Source organism: Macaca mulatta, chromosome 17 (genome assembly GCF_049350105.2).
Source record: "Macaca mulatta isolate MMU2019108-1 chromosome 17, T2T-MMU8v2.0, whole genome shotgun sequence".
NCBI lineage: Eukaryota > Metazoa > Chordata > Mammalia > Primates > Cercopithecidae > Macaca > Macaca mulatta.
Window position 1 is genome coordinate 70,174,684 of NC_133422.1, and position 27,886 is coordinate 70,202,569.

At 38.1% G+C, this 27,886-nt stretch overlaps 1 protein-coding gene across 6 annotated transcripts in view; it reads right to left on the reverse strand.

Moving 5' to 3' along the window:
- Positions 1–27,886, reverse strand: part of TBC1D4 (TBC1 domain family member 4) — a 212,323-nt gene that overhangs the window by 139,736 nt on the left and 44,701 nt on the right. Inside the window, exon 1 of one of the 6 annotated variants that reach the window (XM_077973567.1) lies at positions 1,993–2,157. The gene's annotated coding sequence lies outside the window, so the exon portion shown is untranslated. 6 annotated transcript variants of the gene reach the window in all.

A 27,886-nucleotide genomic window follows, 5' to 3' on the forward strand; every position in this document is an offset into this window, starting at 1 on the left:
CAAAAATTAGCCAGGCCTGGTGGTGTATGCCTGTAATCACAGCTACTTGGGAGGCTGAGGCAGGAGAATCACTTGAACCCAGGAGGCGGAGGTTGCGGTGAGCCAAGATCATGCCGCTGCACTCTAGCCTGGGAGACACAGTGAGACTCCATCTCAAAAAAAAAAAAGTAAAGTATGAGGTGTGAGGATAGGTCACTGATTTATTGTCATAAATTGAAATTGAGATTTCAAGAGAAATATCTAAGACTTCAAAAGAATTGGTTTTAGACATACTGAGTTAGGACCAACAGAAGACATCCAATTGTAGACATTCACCAGTGCTAGTGGCTGTTAAGCTGTAAACCCAGTGACTACAATACTGTAGAGAATGGGTGACATGAAAAAATACTGGATTGATGACATTTCCATTACAGATGATTAAGTTGTCTGCAAAAACAAATTTATTAAGCCATTTTCACATAGGAGTTACACCATCTGAGAGTACTTCAATCTCAGCATTGTTCACTTTAATAATTTAAACTTTACTTGGGAACACATAAATATTAAATAACAGACCACCAAATGTGGTTCTCGCAAATAGTGACAAACTATGTATGAAACTAATCCAAACTGATTCTGTTGCTTGAATTTATTTAGAGTCTTCTGGCCTTTTCAGCATTTTTCTTATATTAACTGACTTTTGCTTTATAATTATTCTATGAGGAAGACCACAAAATTTCTTGAAATCAGAGACATAAAGGGTGAGCTGTATTTAAGGGAAAACTTCTTAGATGAAAAAGTTTTGCTTGATCACCCTGTTATATTTTATGGTTTTGTACAAAACCACCGGTACCAAAAATGATCTTAACTGTTAATTCATGTTATTTCTGGCAACAACATGAAGCACTCCATCACAGACTGAAGACAACAGTCCACATAAATATCAAGTTCCTCCTTGGCCATTTTAAAGAAAAACATAACCACTTTATGAAATTCAAAGGTCACAGAACTTAGCAATCTGACTCACTGGGAATTGTGCAATACACTTTGATTTGTAACTGAAATTAGGAAGCACATTACTTGTACAAAGCAAATGCATAACAAAGTTTAGCAAATAGTACAAAACCTCAATCTGGAAATCAAAATAGCTACTCTGAGACAAACACTGTGGCATTCTTTCCTTTATTATCTTATGCTGTAAGAAGAATAATTTGTATAAATAAAAAGCAATCACTAATTCACTGGTAGTGACAAATATACTTAAGTCAGGCGTCAACGGGAAACTAGGCATGCAGTATATGGGAACTCTGTAGTATCATTATAGCTTCTCTGCAAGTTTAAGATTACTACTCTGAAATTAAAGTTTCCTTAAAAAATAATGCCTGTACTTTTCAAAAAATTTTAATGAAAATTATATTTGGCTTAATTTTGCAAACTATTTCTTCAACAAATATGTATTGAACAACTGAGTGCTCAGCTCTGTACGATTTAGGAAAATAACTAAGTGCTGACAGCTGAGACAACAGTGCCCCTCTCATTTCCAAGCTGCAGCATTCACAGAGCCTCAAGTGCAGGAAAGGAGAAATAAGACCCAGGCATACGGAAAGAGCAACACACAAGCAATACTCAAAAGTCACAAAGCAATTTTTCCTCCTGTACAAGTGCCCCTGGAAACCTATCTGACCAGGCGACACCTTACGCTAGCCCCGGATTAAATCTGAGACAGGCACCATGGTGAGGTGCCAAGTTGTGGATAACAAAAAGTCCCTAAAACAGTCTTCATTCGGTAAATACCCAGTCCACGTAATAACCAAACTATGGACTCCATTCAAAGGGAAAGTGTCACCCTCCACCGGCTCAGGCAACTGTGGGGCACAAGGGCAGGGTGGGCTTCCTCTCTTCACTTGCCCAGCCCTAGATCCCACTGGCTGACTAGTAGTTTCTTCTGACCCCTGCAGGAGAAAAGAGGGCAAGGAAGGTCAAACTGCCCTGCAAATATCTTTGTTGGTTTACCGTGCAGATGCTCAAAGCTGCTTGCTCTGCTCATGGGTGGACCCTCCTTGACATGCCCCAAAGCACCTGCTCCGGATGGTCACTCACAATTCCACCCAATATCTCTGGTCCACTGTTAGCAGGAAAGCAGCTACTTCCCACCCACCGCCTTCTGTTCTCTGCACTGGCATGACTCACACACCACACCCTGTCCCCCAAGAGCTAGGGCCTACATGCCAGGCTCTCCTTGCTGCCCCCTCGCTAGGATGGGGCTCATAGCGCAACTGCCACTTGCCCTACTTCTACTTCACTCCTTCTACTTCCCAAATCTCCTTCCAGCCTCATGTACAGGCTGAAGGTGTGTGCTGAGCCGGCATCCCCAAACCTGTGTCCTGCACCACCTGCCCTGGGTAAGTGCTACCTGGGAGGAGTAACACTGCCCTTTGGAGTCTGAGAGTGATGGGCACATAGGACCTCAGCTCAAACTGGATTTAATCTTACCATCCTGCTGAAATTATAATACCAGATAGAAAATAAGAGTCATAAAAATGAAAAAAAAAATGCCTGGGTTCAGAATAGGAAGCTCCTTCTAGTTTTTGGCATAGGGGATCAGGATAGGTTTAATTAAGGGCCTTCATCGTGGAGAACAGGGACAGACAGAGACCAGGCAGAGGAGGAGGGGCATGCATGAAAGGATGTGGCCTCCTTTAAGGAATCAAGTGTATTTTGTTTTGTTTTCAGATAGGTAAGAATTGAGATATGGAAATCTATTTTAACTAGTAGTAGTATTCTTATTCCAGTGACTCATGTGTTAGCAACCCTTATAAATAAATGCCTCAGGTGGCTGCCTGGCTTTTTACCTTTTAGTTTCAACTCTGCTGATTAACAGATAAGCTTGGAAATCTGATAGTCCTGTGTTCACATCGTGCCAATTACTAGTTACGCAATCTCGAGGAAGTCACATAATCTTCCACATTTGTCAACATGGTAATAATACTACCACCACCATAGAGTTGCTGTTAAAATTAAATGGAAGTGAATATAAATCCCAATATGTGAAATATAATAAACTATCTGGATATGCTAACTATACTTGTTATTATTTTATTATTATTTTATCATAATTGTCAGTGACTAAAATTTAACCATTTCTCCTGAGATCATAAAATGTTAGATTTGGCAAGGACTGACTTGAAAATCACCTAGTGTGATTCATTTAAAATTAAGGTCATCTAATTGCCAAAATTTTTTAACTCAACCGGTGTGTGTTACTGAGCCCCACCGATACAGCATTGAGTATGCCATGGTATTTATTCTTTCTACTGGGAAATAAGAATGTAAAGAAAAATTGTAATCAAATGTGTGAAAAGACCTATTTAAATGAGAATCCAGATGGAGGGATAATTACTTTTCCTGCCAGACAGGAGATGGATCTGGGACAGTTACACAGGGCATGTGGCTTCTGAGCTGGGCCCTAAAAGATAAGTAGGAATTTTCCAGCTGAAAAATGGGAAAAGAGAATTTCTACAAACAAAAGATCCCAAACGATGAAAGGCACACAGTCAGCTATTAGGCCAAAGCTTCTTGTTAATTCCTCCAAGAGTTCCCCTTAAGTTTTCCAAAGAGGACTGCGTTCTTAAAATAGAATAATTGTTATCTATGTAAATATTTAATTAATAATATTTCAAGCAGTGTTAAGGTGAAAAATACAGGCAGCATGAAGACACAGACTTACATAAGCAATTGCTAATAATTTCTCAGAAGGGCCGGTTCTGTTAAACACTGTTTCAATGGTTTTCTTTTTCTCAATTTTTGGAATCACAGATATTCTAACAACTCCAAGTGCTATCTTTGAATTACACTCTTTATTCACTCCCTACTCTCTGCTGCAACCTCCGCAAAATAAACACACATATACCCTGTTACTATCACAGCAGCAGTTCTGGTTTTGCTAAAGGTGGATTGAAGACGGGCAAAATAGGAGCAGCCACTATCCAAGGGACCAAAAACCACATGTGGGGCCTCTTGGATGTCGTAACTCCAAAAGGGTTGGGACCACTGATCTAAACGTTTGTTCTCTGTAACTATTAATTCTTTCACTTTCTCTCTCTTTCACACACATGAACACACACAGACACACACACAAATGGAGATTGTTGTATAACTCAGGGTGCTTTTACAGTCATTCAAATGTGACTTTAGCCACTTTGCTGTAACCAACCAATTTTTACGATTCCCTCACATAACTGCTTAAGAAAGTTTTGCTGGAGGTTATTTTGCTAGTCAAGCTCTGCTGCAATCTAAGAGGTGTTTTTAAGCAATCACTTGGCCTCTCTACAGTTCTGCCTCTTCTCATTCCAGTGCTGGAAGATGAAAAAGGAGCTGTTGAAGTTGTATGCAACATTTTCACCCTATTCCTTGGATTTCTGCCTAACAATGTAAGTATGTAGTAAGGATCGCAGATTTTTACCAACTTTTTAGTTGTTGTAGTCTTGTACCAGCTTTGAGAAAATATAGAAGGCAAATATGTGAGTTCTGATGAGGCATACCTCAAAGTTGTATAAAATATATTATCAAAAATCATGTTAAAGGGGGATAAACACTCTTGTAACTATTCTAATAGATACATTTCTGAAATTACAGCAGGAAATGAATGAGAACCACACAGTAGTGTTAAGGTTTATAACAATTTACATTCTTCCAGAGAGGGAGGCTGAAGTGGGCACCATACATTAACTGTGGTCTCCCAGTCACCTCCATCTGGTACATATGTGGAACTCACAAATTGTATTAAATCGAAAAATCTTCGCTGAGTGCTTACCATGTACCTGATTCCATACTACATGCTATGAGAATATAAAAATAGATGAGATGATATGGTATCTCTCCCCAGGGGTGATAGGACATGCACAAATAACCACAGTAGAATGCCAAATATGACAAGCACTGGAAGAATGGTATGCCACTGGCAGAGATCACAGTTTCTGGAAGGATCAGAAGGCCTCGTGCGGGAAGCGGCACTGGAGCTAGACTTTAAAGGAAGAGCAGGATGTCACTGGGCGGAAATGAGAAGAACACTGCGTGAACAAACACAAAGGAAAAGGACAAGGCGGAATGTATCAGAAGAAGGGCAAGTACCTGATTTTGGCAGAGACAGAATGGGCCAAAGAAGATTGGAGAGCCTGGATCCAGAAAATTCCTCAGTGGCTATAGTAAGAAGTTAGATGCTGCCATCTTCCAGAAGGGGGTGGTGGACTTGTGCCAGGCAGAGCAGTGGAATAGGAATGGACAAAGGACATCTCTTATCGGAGAGACAACTGGTCCAAGAAAAGTGGCAATGAATGCTCACTAGCTATAGCTAGCCTTCTACCTACCTGGCCTCTGCAATCCAGAGAGCCACAAAAATAGTTTCAAAAAAAGTGAATGTATAGTACGTAAATCATAAATATGAGTCAGCATAATTTTTAGATTTTCAAAGGTGTGATTTTCTTTTTAGAGTGCTACATCAACGAGTAATCAACAAATGTACGTGTATAAACTTCCTTCTATAGTGTGAAACTATGTGGGCCTCAAGTGGCGATTTGGTGAGGCAAATAAGCAAGAAATCTAGAAGTGCTTCAAGCAACATGGAATGCAGATACTTCTGTTTTCAAGAAGATAATTAGGAGTCCTAATCAGATCTCTAGAAAAGCTTTCTGGAACATTATCAGAAATAACAGTGATTTTCAAATAACCACACACATTTATGCTTCCTGGGATCCTTGTAAATTCCACCCTACAACAATTTAACAAGTTACGCCAAATGTAGTAGGGTACGTTCGAGAAAATATTAAAGCAGGAAATCATTCAGGGGGAAAGGGTGAACCAAATCTAGAGAAGAAATGTAACACCTCTGCAAGAGTTGAACGAGGCTTTCAGAAAACGGACCTTGAGTGAACAGGAAAGGCCAAGCAGTTATAAAAGGGAGAATTATTTAGGCAGCTTTACCCCTTGGCTCTCAAGAGCCCAACACTGGACTGTCAGCCACACAAACGAACGCAAACATCATTCTTTAAAATTTAGAAGATTACTTATCAACGGAAATTCTATTCACTCATCTACAATGAAGCACTAATAAAATCTAGGTTTGCTTTCCTAGTTTCTTTTGGAGAAATGATAAGTAGGGGAACAGCAGGGTGGCATCCCCACGGCTCAGGTACTTGAGGCACTTCTCACTCACTGTGTGCAGACGATGCCTCAGAACAGTGATGTTAAAACAAACCGTGGTCCTCACAAAGCCTTTTCAGACCCTTTGGCCACATACAATCTCTCCATTCTTGAAGGCACCGCTGTATTTGGCTTCAGCCTCTCCTATCCCATTTACAGTCTCCCTCAGTCCCTAACTGCATGGGGATTTTGTGAACTCAGTTGGGGAGTTCACAAAATCTTTGAAGACAGGCATTAGGTCACACTCACCTTTGCAACCCCTGATGGGAGAGACTCCTTAGTAACTTTTTATTTGCTGGGAAACTGTTACTAAGTAATTCTTTGGAGTATATTTATACATGCTTTCCTGTTACAAAATGTTCTATAACAAGAACTCCAGAATAATTATTTTTGCTAAGAACAATTATACTTCAAAGGAGCACTAATGATACTCTATTGGTTGTGTGTACAGTCGTGGGAGAAAAACCTGAAATGAAGCAGCATATCAGAGACTGGGCAAAGAGAACTTCTCTATTATGTTTATAAGAAAATAATTTTTGGATTACAAATGCTCCTCATTTCCTTTAATCTTCAAAACAAAGAAGTACTTTAAAAGTGACAACTTTCTTAACAAAAAACAACCATATTCCAAATCTATAAAAAATACTGACTTTAAAGTTAATTATTGTGACTTAATCACTGATACTGAGATGAAGCAATCCCTTATGTTCTCTGTTCTTCATTTCATCAAATGTTCCACAAATCCATTTCCTCCCCATACATGGTGTACAAAGATTGTGCATTCAAATACACATTTCGTGTATTAAATACTGAAGTTTGTTTTTTCAACTAGAACTGGGATTGCCCAGGCTGGTCTCTAACTCCTGGGGTCAAGTGATCCTACCACCTTGGCCTCCCAAAGTGCCAAGACTACAGGTGTGAGCCACTAACACCTGGTCTTAAATACTGTTTTAAATGTCACCTGTTGTGCTATACACAAACCTTATTCCAAGAGGTTAATAATCCAGATTGCAAAATACTGAGCAAAGATGAGTTCATCTGCCCCCCAATCTCACGGAGTTCCTTGTCATTTTGACCAGAAAACTACAGTGTTAAGAAACTGGCTGTGAAAAAAAAATCAAAATAATTCAGGCCTGAATTTAGGAAGCCCCTGCAGGATGAAATCGGAGAGTCATTTCTTTCTTGTAAGGGAAATGAGAAGCTATAACACAAAGCTCAGATACAGGTTCATTTATCTCCATCATAAAATCCTTTGAAAAACACATTACTTTGGTATCAGGCAAAAAGTCATTAACTATGCAAATGGAAAATTAATTTTGAGTCATAGAAATAATTGGAAATTCATTATAAAATATTGAGAATTTCTAGAAATCTTGTTATCAAAGAAAATCCTTTCGAACTTCAATTCTTTACAATATTTAAATCTATCTTGTTAAAAACTGCTGTATTTCTGTTACTTGTTTATTGAATTCACTTTTGTGATAGTGCCAGGAAGACTATGGAAAGGATCTTCTCTGGACATTTATGTTAAAGATAATATCAATGAAAGCTTTTTCCTAGTAAAACTGAGGAGTGAGGGGGAAACAAAATTCCTCAATGTATTTCTAAATGTCACAGAATATTTGGGATTATCTTTAATTTGATAATTTGTCTATACAAGCAAAACAGAGAATTCAATCAAGTATTCAGCTCCTCTTGGTTTTTTAAAAATGGATTTTTGCCCTAACTTTCCATTAGTTTGTATGTCAAGCCACCATCGGTCAACCAATTATTTTAATTGACCTTACAGTTTTTATTCAAATTAAACTTCATAAATCAGGCCAATTTTAGAATTGCTTCCGCTACTAGTTAGGCTAAATGACACAGCTGACAGAGAAAACATATTTTAATGATGCGATACCAGAGTTAATCTTAGGGGAAAAGTTTCCAAAAGCAACAACACTCTCAATTAGAAACTATAAACATTAGCCCAAAGTTATCACAAATGAGGTCTAAATAGAGCATTCCATAGAAAGTTTTATTTTAATATATCTGCATTAATTTTTAATTTGTATAGTTTGAAATCTCTATGTATTTAAGTGGTTTCTTTTTCTCTGTTTAAAGCCAACTGGCAAGTTTTCAGGAAATATCTCAACAAGTTGCTATATAACTTATGTCCAAAAGAAAGCAGTATAATAATAGGTTTTTCACCCAGTTATTCCAGCACTAAAGTTATAAGGAAGCAGTGTTACTAACAACAGATGGTTTGCTAGGGCCAACACCTCGCTAAAGAAATTAAAATTTATTTTATGAAAAAGAGAGAGAGAGTTTTCCCTTAAAACTGGGGGAGGGGGAGTAAAAGGAAAGAGGGAGATTAAATAACAAACTTAGAAGAGATTCAATAAAAGGCCAAAGCAGGTGAAGACATCAATCAATTCCAGACATTTTAATTCCTCTACTGATTCTAGGTATTAAAGGCAAGAGAAGAATGACTTCTCTATGAGTCTAAAACAAAAACTTCCATTGTAGAGTTAACTCCGCAGCTACTTTTCTGTTTAGTCTCCATTTTAAGCTCTTCCTAATATAGTTCCTATTAGGATCCTTGCTCTGCTTTTACATTACAGGTTTTATTCTCTCTTAATAAAAAGTAATTTTTAAAAATTACAGATGGGATGGGTGGACAAAGGGGAGTTGTTTAATGGGTACAGAGTTTTAGTTTTGCAAGAAGAAAAGCGTTCTGGAGACTCCACAACAATGTAGACATACTTCACACTACTAAACTTTACACTTTAAAATAGTTAAGATGGTAAATGTTATATTACATGTATTTTTGACAGTTTGAAAAAAGTATGAGTTGGGCACTCATTCCTATCATCCCAGCACTTGGGAAGGTCAAGGCAGGAGGAGTGCAAGACCAGTGTGGGCAACACAGTGAGACCTTATCTCTACGAAACAATTTAAAAATTCAAAAAACTAGCCAGGCATGATGGTGTATGCCAGTAGTCCCAGTTACTCAGGATGCTGAGGCAGGAAGATCCCTTGAGCCCAGGTGTTTGAGGCTGCAGTGAGCTATCATTATGCCACTGCATTCCTGCCTAGGTAATAGAGTAAAACTCTATCTTAAAAAAAGAAAAAAGAAAAGAAAAAAATTATGGATGCAGAATTGCTCTAAGAAAGCAATCATTTAATGAATTAAAAATCTTTTAATAATATTGCATTTTTATCTGTTTTTTAATCATTTTTTATAATATTGCTTAAATGTTTCCACTATCCAAAGTGATCTACAGATTCAATGCAATTCCCATCAAAATTCCAATGATATTTTTCACAGAAGTAAAAAAAAAAACTTAAGATTCACATGGAACCACAAAAGACCCAGAACAGCCAAAGCAATCTTGAGCAAAATGAACAAAGCTGAAGGCATCACACTACCTGATTTCAAAATCTCCTACAAAGCTATAGTAATCAAAATAGCATAGTACTAGCATAAAAGCATACACATAGGCCAGGGGAATGTAAGAGAGAACCCAGAAATAAGTCCACACACTTATGGTCAGTTAATTTTCAACAAAGGTGTCAAGAACACACAATGGGAATGGATAGTCTCTTCAATAAATGGTGCTGAGAAAACTGGATATCCACATGCAGAAGAATAAAATTAGACCCTTATCTCACACCATATACAGAAATCAACTCAAACTGAATTAAAGACTTAGACATAAAACCTGAAACGGTAAAACTACCAGAAGCTCCATGACATTGGTCTAAGCAGTGATTTTTTTCGGTATGACCCCAAAGGCACAGGCAACAAATGCAAAAATAGACAAATAGAATATAATCAAATTAAAAAGCTTCTGCACAACAAACAAAATTACCCGAGTGAAGAGACAAACTATTAAAAAGGAGAATATATATGTATGCAAACCATGTATCTGGTAAGGGGTTAATATCCAAAATATATAAGGAACAATTCAATAGTTTAAAAAAAAAAATTTAAAAATGGGTAATGGACCTGAACAAACATTTCTCAAGAGAAGACACACAAATGGTCAATAGTTGTAAGAGAAAATGTTCAACATCACTAATCATCAGGAAAATTCAAATTAAAACCACAATGCCTCACACCTGGTAGAATGGCTATTATAAAAAAAGATGACAAGTAAGTGTTGGTGAGGATGTGGTGAAAAGGGAACCACACTATTGGCCAGGATGTAAATTAGTATGGTCATAATGGAAAACAGTATGGAGGTTGCTCAAAAATTCAAAATAGAACTACCATATGATCAAGCAATCCCACTACTGGATATATATCTAAAGGATATGACATGAATATGTCGAAAAGGTATCTATACTCTCATGTCCACTGCAGCATTATTCACAATAGACAAGATATGAAATCAATGTAAGCATCCACCAACAGATGAAATGTGGTATATATACACAATAGAATGCCATTCCACCTGGGAAGCAAATCCTATTATTTTCAACAGCATGGAGACTTGGAGAACATGATGTTAAATGAAATAAGCCAGGTACAGAAAGACAAATACCACATGATCTCACTTATCTGTGAAATCTAAAAAAAAAAAATCCACTCATAGAAACAGAGTAAAATGGTGGTTACCAGAGGCTGCAGTGTAGGAGCTTTGGGAAGATGTTAGTCAAAGGACACAAAATTTCAGTTAGACAGGAGGAACATGTTAAAGACACCTACTGTACATCATGGTGACCATAGTTAATAATAACAACATATTATATACTTGAAATCGTTGAGAGAGTAGATTTCAAAGGTTCTCACCACACAAAAAAGTTAAGAATATAAGGTAATGCATATCTTAAATGGCTTGATTTAACGACTCTACAATGCATATTGGTATCAAAACATCATGTTTTATACCATAAATATATAAAATGTTTACTTATCAATTGAAATAAAATTCTTAATGGGAGAAAAACTTGAACAGACATTTCTCCAAAGAAGACATAAAAATGGCCAACAGGGATATGAAAAGATGCTTGACTTCACTAATCATTACAGAAATGCAAAGCAAAATACAATGAGATATATATAGTCTCACTCCTCTTAGGAAGCCTGTTATCAAAAAGAGAAGAAGAGACCACAAGTGTTGGGGAGGATGTGTAGAAAAGGGAAAAAATCCTTTTTGATAATGCTTAAGTCACAGATCAAGTCCCCTTATTAAAATAACCATAAGTGAAATTATCAAGTGGTTTCACAGAAAACATGTATCCAGCTAACAAATGGGAGGAGGTCAATTCAACCCTTTTTGTTACTGGCTATATTAAAGACTGTGATTCTAGACACATCAGGATAAACACATATAAATCAAATCAAATCAAATCAAATTACATATAAATAAATCAAAACACATATAAATAAATCAAATTACCTGTTCTTATTCACCTTGCATTGAATTTATTCCCTAGCAACACTGGTATGAGACTCAGGAACTATTCAGCCACTGGCTCAATTTCTTACCTGTTGGAGCAAATACCTACACAGGTTTGGAAGCAACCTTGTGCAATCCCATGTCTCTTAATAACCACAAGAGACTATTCATGTCCAAAACTAAATGAAAGAAAAAGCATCCCCAAAACAAAAAGCTTTAAACAAAAGTAGAAAGAATGAATATTGGCCAGGCACAGTGGCTCACACCTTTAATACTAGAATTTTGGGAGGCTGAGGCAGGTAGATTGCTCAAGCCCAGGAGTTTGAGATCAGCCCGGGCAACATGGGGAGACTCTGCCTGGAAAAAACACAAAAAAAAAAATAGCTGGGCATGGTGGTGCATGCCTGTAGTCCCAGCTACTCGGGAGGCTGAGGTAGGACGACTGCTTGAGCCTGAGAGTTCAGGGCTGCAGTTAGCTATGATTATGCCATCGTTCTCCAGCCTGGAAGACAAGAGATTGTCTCAGAAGAAAAAAAAAAAAGAGAGAGTGAATATCTTCAAAATATAAACTTTTAAGTATCTGCTGTATATATCAACAATATTATTCAGATGGAATTTTCAAGCTGAGTGCAGTGGCCTATGCCTGTAATCTCAGCACTTTGGGAGTTCAAAGCGGGAGGATCACTTGAGTCCAGCCTAGACTCAAGTTCAAGACCAGCCTGGCCAACACAGCAAGACCCTATCGCTATTTTTAAATTAAATATTAAAATAGAAAAAGAAAAAAAGAACATGGAACTATCAGAGCAGCTAGTGAACCTCACACCACTGCTGCTCAGGCTTGAAGCTTGAAGCTGGCTCCTTTTGTATTTAGACCTCCCTCAGCACTTGCCCCGATACTCACACTCAAATTACTCATAATCACTGACCTCTTTCCTAGACTTGCAAGATCCTGTAAGAGCTAGGATCCCTGGGTCACTGATCTTTGCATCCTTCACACATTTATAACTGTGCTTTATTCACTGTTTAAGTGAAAAGTCTTGAAAGCTCACACTTCCGTATTCTTGTTTTATGTTGCTTAGAAGAACAAAAAGAAAATGCTAAATCACTTTTTCATGAATCCATTTTTTGAACTATACATGATAGATTTCTGATATACTTTGGTAAATACTCCTCTGACAATTTACTAACAGGAGGAAGGGCCAAAGAAGGGAATAGACTATAATGGGAAGAAAAATTAAAATAAAATCAGGAAGCAAGCAAGCATATGTACTTAAAATAATGTCAGGAAGCAAACATTTAATACCTGGCATTCTCTACAGGTATTAAAAACAACAGGGGACATAAAATTCAGCCTTCATTAAGGGGGTGCTTCAGTACTGTCGGGTTTGTTTATTATTTTGGGGAGGACTTGGGGGGAGTAGCGGGAAGGGATGAAACAAGCAAAGCTCAAACATTACAATAAAATGTTTCATGTCATGAAACAGATCTCAAACACATTTCTGCTTTTGTAACATTCTATGCTAAGGTCTGAGGTGAACTACCAAAGAAGATTTTAAAGGAAAAACGCTGAAAATTTATCTGGACAATGTTCATGTTTTTTACACATCCTTCCAGCATGTTTCACCCTCTACCCTTACACTTTTGTTAGTCATATTTGGATTAAATACAGTAATGGAAAACCAGTATAATGTTTGCTGGTATGAATCTATACTAGATTTTTCTAGAAAAATTAACAAGTCAGGAATTAATGTATAATAATTTCCTTTAGCTCTTATGAATAAAATCAAGACTCTTTTAATCTAAATCACTCTATGGGGGACTGAACACAACAGAAATAAAAATATAACAGACAAATGAGGAGCAATTTGCTTCTAAAATGATTTTTGGCAACCCAGTTCCCCGGATTAGTTCATCTTGATCATTTTGAAATGGAATCATTCTTCATCTGAAGCAATATTGCAAAAGTCTTTGCCTTCTTGGACAGAGGCTTGCCGCAAATATAGACAGGGCAGACTAAGGGTGAAGTAAATAGGAGAATGCCACCCTTGCTGCAACCCCTGTCATCACACATTTCATAGGCTCCCATATTTCCAGCCATGACAGCTTTGGTCTTTGATGGAACACGGCCAACTTTCAGAGCAGTAACGATGACAGTAGGCCCCCTCCCTACACACTCCTGCATCCTACAGAGGTAAGAGAGAATTAACTGTGGAAACTGCCATAGCTAAATCACCTGACCACCACAAATTTCTCATACCACATACCCAGGTTATCATTACACAGAGTCGCAAGTGGTGGCAATCCTAGTTTTCTGTGAGTAACTTTTTTGGAGTTTTAAGTATTAAAACCACCAAATGTATGTTTTCATGTTGTAAAATCACATGTTAGAGAAAAGAACGAAGCATATCTTTCCAGTAACATAGGAAAGAAAGTTAACTGTCGTACCCTAATCTAAAAAATAAGTCAATATGGAAATCAACAACCTACAGAAGGCAAAGTAAAATTCCCCCTCTTCATAATCTCCATCACTGAAAGTAAATATTTTCATCTCATCACAAAGAAAAGTCCATCCAGTTCCAGAGTTCAATGAATAAGCCCAAAGTCTTAATATGGAACAGGAATGAGTATGTATAACAGAGTGAGTCAAGGTTGACCCAGAGCTTTCTGGATCTTCTGGTCTGATTTGCAACATTTAAGCCTTCAGGGCTTGACAAATGTGGTGCCATTTGCTGAGATTTTCATGCCCAGGCATTTATATTCTTGTCATTAAAAAGTTGATAAAATTTGTCTTCCAAATCAATTTAGCAAGATAAAATAAAAGGTTTTAATTAAAATGATCCCAAAATGCTTTTCAAATTTATTTAGGTCGAACCACTACTCTTTTAAAAAGGGTATTGGGGGAGAAAAGAAAAAAACAAAACACCTGAGAGAAATTGGAAAAAAATCGAGGAAGAAAAAAGATGAGAGAACTGGAGGGGAGAAAAATTAGACCAAAAAAACAAAACAAAACAAAACTTTAAGGCAGTGAAATGCAAAGAAAAACTTAGAAAAACCTTAGTCTGAGAGCCCATAGGACTTTCAGAGCATAGAACCGTCTGCAAAACTTGAACAGAATAAATAGATTTTTAGCTGAATCTTGCAATCTACATAATAATGTATTCCAAAAAGCACCCATCTGGAAAGGGAGAAAAGCTAGAGTTAGTCCACAGAGAATGAGCAAGACTAGATAAAGGGGCCGGGCGCGGTGGCTCACGCCTGTAATCCCAGCACTTTGGGAGGCCGAGGCGGGCGGATCACAAGGTCAGGAGATCGAGACCACGGTGAAACCCCGTCTCTACTAAAAATACAAAAAATTAGCCGGGCGCGGTTGTGGGCGCCTGTAGTCCCAGCTACTCGGGAGGCTGAGGCAGGAGAATGGCGTGAACCCGGGAGGCGGAGCTTGCAGTGAGCTGAGATCCGGCCACTGCACTCCAGCCTGGGCGACAGAGCGAGACTCTGTCTCAAAAAAAAAAAAAAAAAAAAAGACTAGATAAAGGTATTTCACTCTAAATCTCCCAGAGAAGGGTTAAGCAGAACAACCTTTACCATTGCACACAGACAATGAACAGAGAAAAAGAAAATTATAAAATATATACATGACAGTTGAGAATATGAGTCTATATGAAATATTCTCACAATATCTGTAGCTACGTATCACCATGGATATGCTCTGTAACTGGAAATTTGTAAAATTTACTCTATAATCTAGCTAGATGACAAAAATTACAGCCTTTTAAGTTGGAAGACATTCCTTTCTCACTGTGAAACATACATCGCTTTAAAGGCTGACAGCTTTTACTCCCAAAAATGACTCATTTAGCATTGTTTCATTTCTTTAAAAATGAAACAAGTGGTCTTTTTGTGAATTCTAAATTAAATAGGCCATTTTCAAAACAGTCCATACTGTCCCCTTGTGCCCCACCCAAGCACACACTTCAAAATCTCTTTTCTTTCCTAATATCTGTATCTTCTTTCCAAACATGACCAAAGGGTCACACCACTGGAATTTATAAAGCAGAATGAGAAACTGACAGAAATAGGGAAGAGGACATTGCAACGGCTTTTCTTGTTAAGTGTCGTTGCTTTACATCAGCTGAGTACTCCAGGCTCATCGGGGGACAGATGGAGAAATCACAACTTCCCAAATGTTTATTATATGTGCAGATGGCTGTTTCTGTTTTGCATCTTCCATTCTTTTATATCCCCGTTGATTTGTGTAGATATGAACAGTTGCTCCCTTAAGGCTTTATCATGTGTAATTAGGGCTCTTCGGGCACAGCACTTCACTCTCTCTCCACCCACCCCTTCCTTTTCTCTCTTTTTTTGTTTTGTTTTGTTTTGTTTTGTTTTGTTTTGTTTTGTTTTGTTTTGTTTGAGACAGAGTCTTGCTCTGTCGCCGGGGCTGGAGTGCAGTGGCCGGATCTCAGCTCACTGCAAGCTCCGCCTCCCGGGTTTACGCCATTCTCCGGCCTCAGCCTCCCGAGTAGCTGGGACTACAGGCGCCCGCCACCTCGCCCGGCTAGTTTTTTGTATTTTTTTTTTTTTAGTAGAGACGGGGTTTCACCGGGTTAGCCAGGATGGTCTCGATCTCCTGACCTCGTGATCCGCCCGTCTCGGCCACCCCTTCCTTTTCATATGGTCAATGCAGCTCCATCCCTGAGTGTGTTTGCTCACATTTGCCCTCCCATGCCACTCCACCCACAATCTTGCCACTGTAACTGAGAATGTCCTTGCTGATACCCATTCAGTGAAAGACAAGGTGAACAAAGTCCAGCTTAAAATAAGCTAGACTTAAACTCAAGTCCTGAGGGGTGCCCAGCGAATGAACACTCCTGGCAAGCTTAAACTAAGCTATTTCTGGAGGTGTCCCAGGGAGAATAAAAGGGAAATGAGGTATCAATGGGCTTTACAACAGCTGTACTAAATTCCTTTAAACAAGCAATTATAGAAGATTATCTAGAAATTATAACTGGTGTAATCAGCTAGTTGATATAAATAAGCTAGTAATTATACATGCAAATTATCATTATGAGCAATCGGAGTTTTGGCTTTGTTTCTATGCAATTTTCATTCTTGAGAACTTTGAGAAAAACGGGTTTCATAACCTGTCAAGTATATGGGTGCTAGGATTATAGGAAACTCTTTTGTACTATTTTTTTAACTTTCTAAATGATCTTAATCCCCTGTTCTAATCTCAATTCTGTTGCTAAAGCTGTCAGGTGACCTTCAGTATGATACCTAACTGTCGTACAAAAGCTTCTTTTCACATCTATAAAATTGAGATAAGGACATCTTCCTTGAATAAACAACTTAATTTCTACTTGGTGCCTGGGAACTTCAGCATGAGTAACTCCATTTTGGTTTGGTCTGTTGGGACTAAGGATCCCAACCTTTGGTCCGTGGGTCTAAGGATCAGAGTTAGGTAACAACTGTAATGATGAAAGTAAATAAAAATAATTTCATATTGCATTCTTCTTACCAAAGATCTTTACTAAGGAACTATTTGCCTGGAATTCAAAAGGCAAATCATTGCCTTTTCAATGAATTAACATTTACTGAGTATCTATAATGTATCAGGATCTGTACTGGTACTAAAGATTCAGATAATTTATATTCTAGAAATAGGATATGAAAGAAGACATCGACTTGTGCACATAAAAATTTTAAAACGGCTTGTTACCTATTAAGAAATATTGAGAGGAACCAGGAAAGGAAGGAGTAGCCTCACTCCAGTCTAAGGGTTAAGAATGGACATTTTAGAAGGATTAGATTTGCTTGAACTGAGCCTAAAGAAATCAGTAAAGCTTAGCAACTGGAGTGAGAAAGTGGAGGAAGATTCCAGGCCAAGTCCATTCTTTGGTGAAAAGTAACAGACACCCAATTCACTCACTTTCCTTGTGTAACCAGAAGTAGGCAGTGTGGAGTTGGCTTTACAGACAAATCAAACTGGAGCCCTTCCATCTCTGTGACTGGAGAAAATGGTCTCTAGTGTGAAATATCCAGGGAAAAGCTCCACTTGACGCGGCCCATCCCTGGGGCGAGCACCTCAGCCAAGGGATAAATGTATTAACTGCCCAGATGTTCTATGGCCCCAGGAACCTTGTGGGACTATGACTAAAAGGTAAGTTGAAACTCCATGTTCTGAGGCAGTTTTCTGTAGCTCACTGTGGTTCTAAGCAGACAAAACAAGAATGTCTATGACACCGCAGGAATGTCAACAACCACACAAATAAATAAAACATCATGGGTCAGGTGGAGAGAAGCACTGGGGACTATGAAGAGGGAAAAACCAGCACTCTCCCAGCAATATAAAAAGGTAATGTTTGACCTGGAGGTGTGGGAATTTATAACTACTGTTAGTTTAAAATGAAATGGCACAGAGAAAGCAATTTAGAATGTACAGTTAATACTTAAACGGAATAACTATTTACAAGTAAAGATGCAGAAGAAAGGAACTAATATGTTCAAGTGTCTGATGCACTTTCTATAGCCTCACAACCTTACCATAAGGTAGGTATTATCATCTTCATCTTATACATGAGTCAGCTGAGATTGAAGATTTCTCAGGCTGCAAAAGACATGCAGCTAGCAAGAAGTGGCTTCGGCACTAAAAATCATGCCTGTCTGTCACAGTGCCTATGTTCTTTGCATGGTGCCTCTCATAGGGATTAGAGCAAATAACTGAAAGAAAAAAAAAAAATACAAAAGAGCCTACTCTACTTCACTTACATTTATTGCCTCACCTCTCACCATTCCATGCCATTCAATAAATACTGAATATTTACTACGCATGAGTCATTTTCTGTCACGCCACGGTGACCCACAGACTGCCACCCATTCATTAGATCCATCTCAGGTGCCAGTGGCATTCCTCAGCCTTATTCTCTCACACACGGTGGAAAACACAGGAAACTGCCCTGTTCATTTATCCAAAACATTCTTCAAACCATACTGCCTTACTATGTAGCACTCACGAAGTATGTATGGAAGTAGAGTGTTTTAAGGGCTCATAGATTCTTTGTACAATCTGTTCCCATTTCTGATCTAATATATCTACCCAAAGTATCAAGACAAGAGAGTATAAGTCATAAAATAAAAACAATCTACTGTCCCTTGTTAAGAAATGAAAATACAAGATGCTTTTCCCTATTATACACAGATAGGAAAGCATATGTGTAAAAGACAAAGGCAATGAATGCTCTTTAACCCATTATGTAAATTACCTGCAAGAGAGACAGACCTTTCCTAACATACTTGATTCATCTATTCTAATACACAGAATACTCATTTTATACCATATTATATTGATTCATACTATAAATAAAAGAAAATGGCAAATTTAAAAGTTTCACAAAAGAAACTATCAACAGTAAACAGACAACCTACAGAATGGGAAAAAAATATTTGCAAACTATGCATGTGACAAAGGTCTAATATCCAGCATCTATAAGAAACTTAAACAAATGTACAAGAAAAAAAGCAACCCCATTAAAAAGTGGGCAAAGGACATGAACAGACACTTCTCAAAAGAAGACATACATGTGGCCAACAAGCATATGAAAAAAAGCTCAACATCACTGATCATTAGAGAAATGCAAATCAAAACCACAATGAGATACCATCTCACATCAGTCAGAATTGCTATTATTAAAAGTCAAAAAATAACTGATGCTGGTGAGGTTGCAGAGAAAAGGAAATACTTATTCACTGTTGGTGGGAGTGTAAATTGGCTCAACTATTGTGGAAAGAAGTACAGCAATTCCTCAAAGAGCTAAAAGCAGAACTACCATTTGACTCAGCAATCCCATTACTGGGTATATATCCAGAGGAATGTAAGTCATTCTGCCACAAAGACATATGCAGGCGAATGTTCATGGCACACTATTCACAACAGCAAAGACATGGAATCAACTTAAATGCCCATCAATGACAGATTGGATTTTAAAAGTGTGGTACATATATACCATAGAATACTATGCAGCCATAAAAAAGAATGAGATCATGACTTTTGCCAGAACATGGGTGGTGCTGGAGGCTATTATCCTTAGCAAACTAACACAGGAACAGAAAACCAAATACCACATGTTCTCACTTACAAGTAAGAGCTAAATGATAAGAACTTAGGAACACAAAGAAGGAAACAACAGACAGTGAAGTCTACTTGAGGGTGGAGGGTGGGAGGAGGGAGAGGACCAGAAAAGATCACTATTGTGTTCTGGGCTTAATACCTGGGTGATAAAATAATACGTACAACAAATTCCTGTGACATGTGTTTACCTATGTAACAAACCTTCACATGTACCCCCAAACCTAAAAGTTAACAAAATAAATAAAAAGCTTCAGATAACTAAAAATATTTTGTATATAAGATGAAATATTAATAACACAGATTCAACCTATAAAAATAATTTAAGTTGCGTATTTCAAAATCTGTAAAACAAAAAAGTTCTGAGAGTTTCACAGACCTAAAAATGGTTGCTTTCATATTAAGAGGAGGAAAGTTTAAAAGTTCAATTAAAACATACACAATTACAGGCCTGGTGTGGTGGCTCATGACTGTAATCCCAGCACTTTGGGAGGCCAAGGCAGGCAAGTCACCTGAGGTCAGGCATTCGAGACTAGCCTGGCCAACGTGGCAAGACCCTGTCTCTGCTAAAAATACAAAAATCAGCTGGGCATGGTGACGGGCACCTGTAATCCCAGCTACTTGGGAGGCTGAGGCAGGAGAATCACTTGAACCCAGGAGGCAGAGGTTACAGTGAGCCAAGATCACACCACTGCACTCCAGCCTGGGTGACAGAGGAAGGATTCTGTATCAAAAAAAAAAAAAAAAAGAAAAAAACCATAATTACAACTAAAAAAAACCACTTTGATATCAGTGATATAATTAAAACATCTTTGTAAGAGAAATATAATATGATTCAGTCATGATAACTTGAAAGGAAAACTTCAGTAATAAATAACTCTATAACAAGGTTTTTAATTTAATCTTTACAAACTGTAAATATTAGATACTGAAATGCTAAGGCAAGCAACAATCTTTAACACAAGGACATCACGTTGTTTCTAGATATAGTAAATCTGTATGCATAAACATACATAGATTTCATATGTCTGTCCACTGACAGATCCTAGAAGCTATGACAGCAAGTGGCAACGAATATACCAAGTATCCTGGTGTGGGTTTCTAAATACCATTCTCTACTAAAAGAATCTGGAGTTTCTTGAAAAAATGGCTGACTGACAAGCTAGGTAAGTATAAAATAAGTCTGAAATCCATTTTTGTCCCAAAAGTGCTCAAAGAATAACTACAGTATGGGAAAAAGATATAGAAGTCAGTGTAAAAGAGTTGCCACTGGCAAACTCTGGGAAATAATGACAGTGACTGGTTATAGCCCACTAACCAAAATAAGAATCCATGAATCCACACTGATATAAACAAACAGACAAGAAAATAAAGTTCTATTTTATATACAATGGTGATATCATTTGACTGTGTCCCCACCCAAATCTCATGTTGAATTGTAGCTCCCATAATCCCCATGTGTCATGGGAGGCAATTGAATCATGGGGGCAGGTTTTCCCATGCTGTTCTCATGATAGGGAATAAGTCTCACAAGATCTGATGATTTTTTAAAGGGCACTTCCCCTGCACATGCTCTCTTGCCTACCACCATGTAAGATGTGCCTTCGCTCCTACCTTCCGTTACCCATGATTATGAGGCCTCCCCAGCCATATGGAACTGTAAGTCCATTAAACCTTTTTTTCTTTATAAATTACCCAGTCTCGGGTATTTCTTCCTAGGAGTATGAAAACGGACTAACACAAATGCCAACTAGTTCATGAAGAAGGAATGGTGGAATCAAAAACTACCATTTCAGGCTGGGTGCAGTGGCTCACACCTGTAATCCCAGCACTTTGAGAGGCCAAGGCAGGCAGATCACTTAAGCTCAGGAGTTCAAGACTAACCTGGACAACATGGTGAAACCCTAACTCTATAAAAAATACAAAAATTAAGCAGTTGTAGTGGTGCACGCCTGTAGTCCCAGCTACTCAGGAGGTTGAGGTGGGAGGATCACCTGAGCCCGAGGAGGCTGAGGCTGCAATGAGCCATGATTGCACCACTGCACTCCAGCCTGGGTAACAGTGAGACTCTGCCTTAAGAAAAAACAAAACCATTTCACAACCATCATAGTAATAATGGATTTGGGCAAGAATCATCAATGGACACTAATGGGTAAAATGTTTCATAAAAAGCATCTCCCTACAGAATCCTTATTATTAATTGACAAGTGAAAAATTCTTCTTCATCTTACATTAGAGAAACTTGGAAGACACCATCTTAATCAAGTGATAAAAGTTAGTATCACCAGTAATGGGACAAATTGACATCTCATGCCTCCTGCTAAAATGCACTGATAGGAACACACTTCTGTGATATTCCTCCCAAAAACGCATAATTTGTATCTAACTATGAGAAAACATTAGCCAAACCCAAAATGAGAAATATCCTAAAAATGCCTGTTCAAAAATAACTGGTGCTCTTCAAAAATGTCAAGGTAATGAGAGAGTAGAAAAGATTAGGAAAACTCCAGATTAGGAGAGACTTAAACATAAACATATGGATTAGATACAGATCCTAGGCCTAAAGGGGTATTACTGAGATCACTGGTGAAATCTGAATGGGGTCTGTGGATTAAATGATAACAACAGTTTGGTATTTATTTCCCAATTTTTATGGCAGCACGGTGGTTATCTAACGGTGTCCTTGTTTTCAGGAAAAATCCAACGAAGCATTAAGGGGGCAGTGCAGCAGCATGTCTGCAACTTATTTTTAAATTGTTCAAAAAAAATTACAGTAACAAGGAGAACTAGATTCTGAGAGAATTATAAGGCAAATTTTGTAAAAATGTTAATAAATGTAAAATGTGAATCAAGGGAGTAAGAGTTTTTATATTATTCTTTCAATGTTTCTGTAAGTCTGAACTTATTCTAAAACAAAAAGGTTTTTTAAATCTACTTTAGTTGTCCACAGTATGAGCAGAGGAGTAGCAAAATTATTCCGTTAAATTCCTTGAAGTGCTAGTCTCATTATAAACATTTTTTTTTTAAGAGAATGGAGCTATTTCTGGCCCCTCTACAATACACCGATATACAGTTTTTGAGATTTGGGACACTAAGAAGTAGCTGATGTCTTTAAAAGTTTGGCAGCTCTCCAGTGGATAAATGACTCTCAGAGAAAAGCTAACTCACCAGTAGCAGCTAATTCCTCTATAAAACAGAGCAAGCTGTTAAGTGCCCTGACCTTCCCAGTGAGAAGTCGCTGCTATTCACTGTGAACTATTTGAAGATGCATTAACTCTTTCTGGTGGCTGGCAGAGGTCTGTCAAAAGAGTACAGAGTTTTGCCTGGTATTACTAAGAACCTGTTTTTTAAAATCCTTTAGATCTGCAATTCTTACAATTGAGGAAAATGTTCTTAGCCAAGAAAATACTCAAAAAGCTACACAAATATGGCAAAAATAAAATCTTCAGATTCTCCCATCACACTACAATTTTCCAATGTCATAAACATCTTTTCCTCATTCTGCTATATCCAATAATTGATATGGTAAACTGTTCTTTCAAAAGACAACTTCCACCTGTTGCATTCTTCTAGTCAAGCTTCCCTCTTGAAGCATACTACTCTTGTTCATATACCGTTAATTACATTTCCTAGTAACTCCTAGAAACTTACAACTGATAAAAACAATAAAGCAAATAAGCATCTCTATGCTAAAAACAATTCCAAATGTTTCACTTGAGCAATGCTTATGGTTCAATTTTCTCTAGAAACATTTCATTAATATGCCTTTCAATATTAGCTGCTCTTGAAATACCCACCTTAACAAAAGCCCTGTCACTTGTAAATGCCTAAGGATAGAAAAAAACAGAAGAGCTCTATCCTAGATGTATAAAAAGGGGCAAATCCAATCAATATCCTCTAAAGCACTTGGAAGTCAGTTTTAGAAAGTCTAGCCAGCAAACCTGTGGCTACATTCTATAACAATGATAGATCTAAAAGGAAGAGCCCATGCAAGGCCATAACACACTGAGAATTCAAGTTATAAATAGTAAAATATTATGGAAAACTTTTATAATATTAAGAATTTTCATGCAGAAACATGGTGTGTCTCTTCACTTATTTTTTAAAGCAGATTAATGTCGACCACATTGTCTATAGATAAACAGGCTACAAGTCTCTTAGATTCACATTTTAGAAAATTCAGGGCCGGGCGCGGTGGCTCAAGCCTGTAATCCCAGCACTTTGGGAGGCCGAGACGGGCGGATCACGAGGTCAGGAGATCGAGACCATCCTGGCGAACACGGTGAAACCCCGTCTCTACTAAAAAATACAAAAAACTAGCCGGGCGAGGCGGCGGGCGCCTGTAGTCCCAGCTACTCGGGAGGCTGAGGCAGGAGAATGGCGTAAACCCGGGGGGCGGAGCTTGCAGTGAGCTGAGATCCGGCCACTGCACTCTAGCCCGGGCGACAGAGCCAGACTCCGTCTCAAAAAAAAAAAAAAAAAAAAAAAAAAAAAAAAAAAAAAAAAGAAAATTCAGAAATAGTTTCCTACAGATACGTATCTATGTAGTCAAAAGGGCATATGATATGAGATAAAAGTATTTTCTGTTTAAGGTAATTTAAGTGGAAAGCTACATGATTTTAGTGCCAAATATTTTGATATGAGAGGAGATAAAAGTATTTCCTGTTTAAGGTAATTTAAGTGGAAAGCGACATTATTTTAGTGCCAAATATTTTGTACAGTATTATGTGGACCATATATTTTGAGAGCAAAGAGCTTAGCTTCTGCAGCTGAAGATAAGCTCAAGCAACATCACTATTAATGCTTCCCTTTAGAAGTTCTATAAACGTGTTTGCCATAGACAAAATCTCCCAAAAAACTGCCTTGTTCCTCATCCAGGAGGTAATTCCAGTTTATTGATGGCAACTTTAAGTAAAATTTGCCACATCTAAATTTCTTTACACTTCGTATATAAAGTTTTTTTATTCTATTTATGTTGATTTTGATTCATTTAAGGCCAAGTGCTGTGATAAAATTCATAATTTTTACTTTTCACAATTTAAATGTAATATTTTATCATCTGCCTGAATACGCTGCTTACTATTCAGTAAGCCTAATAATATGCTTGCTCTTTTAAACTTGTGTTCTTTCTCCAATGCAAATCGCATGTTCACTCAGAGATACTGTATTAATCACACAAAACAATAAGACTGTTTGCCATCCAGAGTATTTAATGGAAATTGTAAACCACTATGTTCAAATCTTCATATAAATAGCCAAATAACTCACTTATTCTTGCTTAGACTATATTCCTCAATCTATGCTTCTTTATTTCAATTACTAGTTTTGTTGTACCCAATGTTTAGAAAAATTGGCAAGGTTTTTGTTGTTGTCATTGTTGTTTTGAGACAGTCTCACTCTGTCACCCAGGCTGGAGTACAGTGGCGCAGTCTGGATGGTAAAACCCCGTCTCTACTAAAAAAAAATATAAATATTGGCCGGGCGCGGTGGCTCAAGCCTGTAATCCCAGCACTTTGGGAGGCCGAGAAGGCGGATCACGAGGTCAGGAGATCGAGACCATCCTGGCTAACACGGTGAAACCCCGTCTCTACTAAATATACAAAAAAATTAGCCGGGCGAGGTGGCGGGCGCCTGTAGTCCCAGCTACTCGGGAGGCTGAGGTCGGAGAATGGTGTAAACCCGGGAGGCGGAGCTTGCAGTGAGCTGAGATCCGGCCACTGCACTCCAGCCCGGGCGACAGAGCGAGACTCCGTCTCAAAAAAAAAAAAAAAAAAAAAAAATACAAAAATTAGCCAGGCATTGGTGGCGCGCGCCTGTAATCCCAGCTACTCAGGAGGCTGAGGCAGGAGAATCACTTGAACCCGGGAGGAGGAGGTTGCAGGTTGCACGCCACTGCACTCCAGCCTGTGCGACAGAGTGAGACTCCATCTCAAAAAAAAAAAAAAGAAAGAAAGAAAAGAAAATTAACTGGTATACATGCAATATTCCAAACAACTTAAAATATAAGAAATGTTTCATTAACATCTGACTATAAACAGTACCTTTTATGAAAAGATTCTTGTACACTTAATGAGCATAATAATTTTGCAGGACTCTGAGGACAGAACACAATCATTGGACAAGCATTTTTTGATACACTATGTGTCAGGCACTGGTCATTAAAAAGACGAATACTATAAATACATGAAGGCAGAAATCCCACCTTTACGTAATTCCAAAGAGACATAGAAGTCAACAAACAGAATAATGCATTAAGTGTTATAATTGGAGGAGGAGGAGAAGAAAGAAGAAAGAGGAAGAAGGAGGAGGAGGAGGAAGGAGGAAGGAAGAGGAAGAAGGAGAAGGAGGAGAAGAAGGGTGTTTCCACTAGGGGTGGATTGTATAAAATGAAATGGCTAACTCTTCAAAGGGGGAGCAGAACCCTGCAGAAGTCTGAGGTTAAGCTAGACCAGATTATATCATGAAGTGGGCAGCAAGCCAGGCACAAAACTGGACTTTATCCTTCAAGCAAAGAGAAAACAGAGGAGAGTTTTAAGCAGTGAAGTAATTGACACAGTTAAATTTTAGAAGGAAAAAAACCTGAGTTGTGAAGGACATCAAGACTAGACTGAACATGAAGGAATACATATTGAAGAGGGAACCAATTGTTAAGGGCTCTATGTTTATATCACCATATTTATTCTTACTATTAAAAAAAAATTATACAGATAGGGTCTCACTGTGTTGCCCAGGCTGGCATGCAGTGGTGTGATCATGGCTCATTGTAACCTTGAACTACTAGGCTCAAGGGATTCCCCCAGGTTAGCCCCCCAAGTAGATAGGGCTACAGGCATGTACCACCACACCCAGCTAGTTTGTTTTATTTTTTTCTGTAGAGACAGGGTCTCGCTATGTTGTCCAGGCTGGTTTCAAACTCCTGGCCTCAAGAGATTCTCCTGCCTCAGCCTCCCAAACCGCTGGGATTACAAAGGTGAGCCACTGCACCAGACCATCACCATATTTTAATATTAATTTACAAACATTCAGTGAACATTTACCTTCTTTCAGGCTGGTGCTGTACTAAATGCTATGTGATTTTTTTTTAAAAAGAGGACAGGCCAGGTGCAGTGATTCACACCTGTAATCCCAACACTTTGGGAGGCTGAGGCAGGCAGATTATGAGGTCAGTAGTTTGAGACTAGCCTGGCCAACACAGTGAAACACCGTCTCTACTAAAAATACAAAAAAATTAGCCAGGCGTGGTGGCGGGCACCTGTAATCCCAGCCACTTGGGAGGCTGAGGCAGGAGAATTGCTTTAACCTAGGAGGCGGAGGTTGCAGTGAGCCGAGATCGTGCCACGGCACTCCAGCCTGGGCAACAGTGAGACTCTGTCTTTTAAAAAAAAAAAAAAAAAAATGGAGGGGGGTGGGGGGAACAAGACATGATTAGTGCCTTTGAAATATATGAAACTATAGAATTCTATAAAAAACTTGTAAAATGTATACAATGTAAGCAGCTTTCTAATTTAAGGGACTCATCTGGAAACCATATCTTCTAGAGTAGGAATCAAAAAAAAGAAACCCAATTATTATGTGTATCCTTGTCAAACATCTAATCAATCTCGAAAAATTAAAAAGGAAATTGCATTTTTACCAAACAAAATTCAAAGAGCTTTCCCCCATAAGTAACTTAAAAGCACTATATTTTTAGTATCTCTAAAAAGATTACTTTTAAAATCTAAAAATAGGATTTCTTATCTTCCATAGCCCAGGAATGTCTATGCACCACATGTATAGATTGCATATAGTACCTATAGAGTTGGAAAACTAAGAAGTCATAAAAATTTGAACCAATTTAAAACTGCAGGATCTAACAGGATCAGTTAACTCAGAAACAGAATGACAATGCTTCAGCCTTCCCCAATCCTGCCGGTAAAATCAGTAACTTCATTCTCTCTGTTCCCATTACAGTTCCTCAACTCCGAATTACAGCAACCATCACAGTCTGATTCACAATACAACTTAATTGTATACATGTCTGTTTTCCCTCTAAGAAGACAAATTAGACTCTGTAACACTTCTTTGTATCCAATGGTGTGGTGTAGCTGTACTCAATGTTTATACTCAATTCATGTGCTGAAGAGAACTAAGCTTAAAGCACTTAATTAATTAACAACGAGTAATCATAATTTCCATTTCAGAGCTACTCAAATAATGG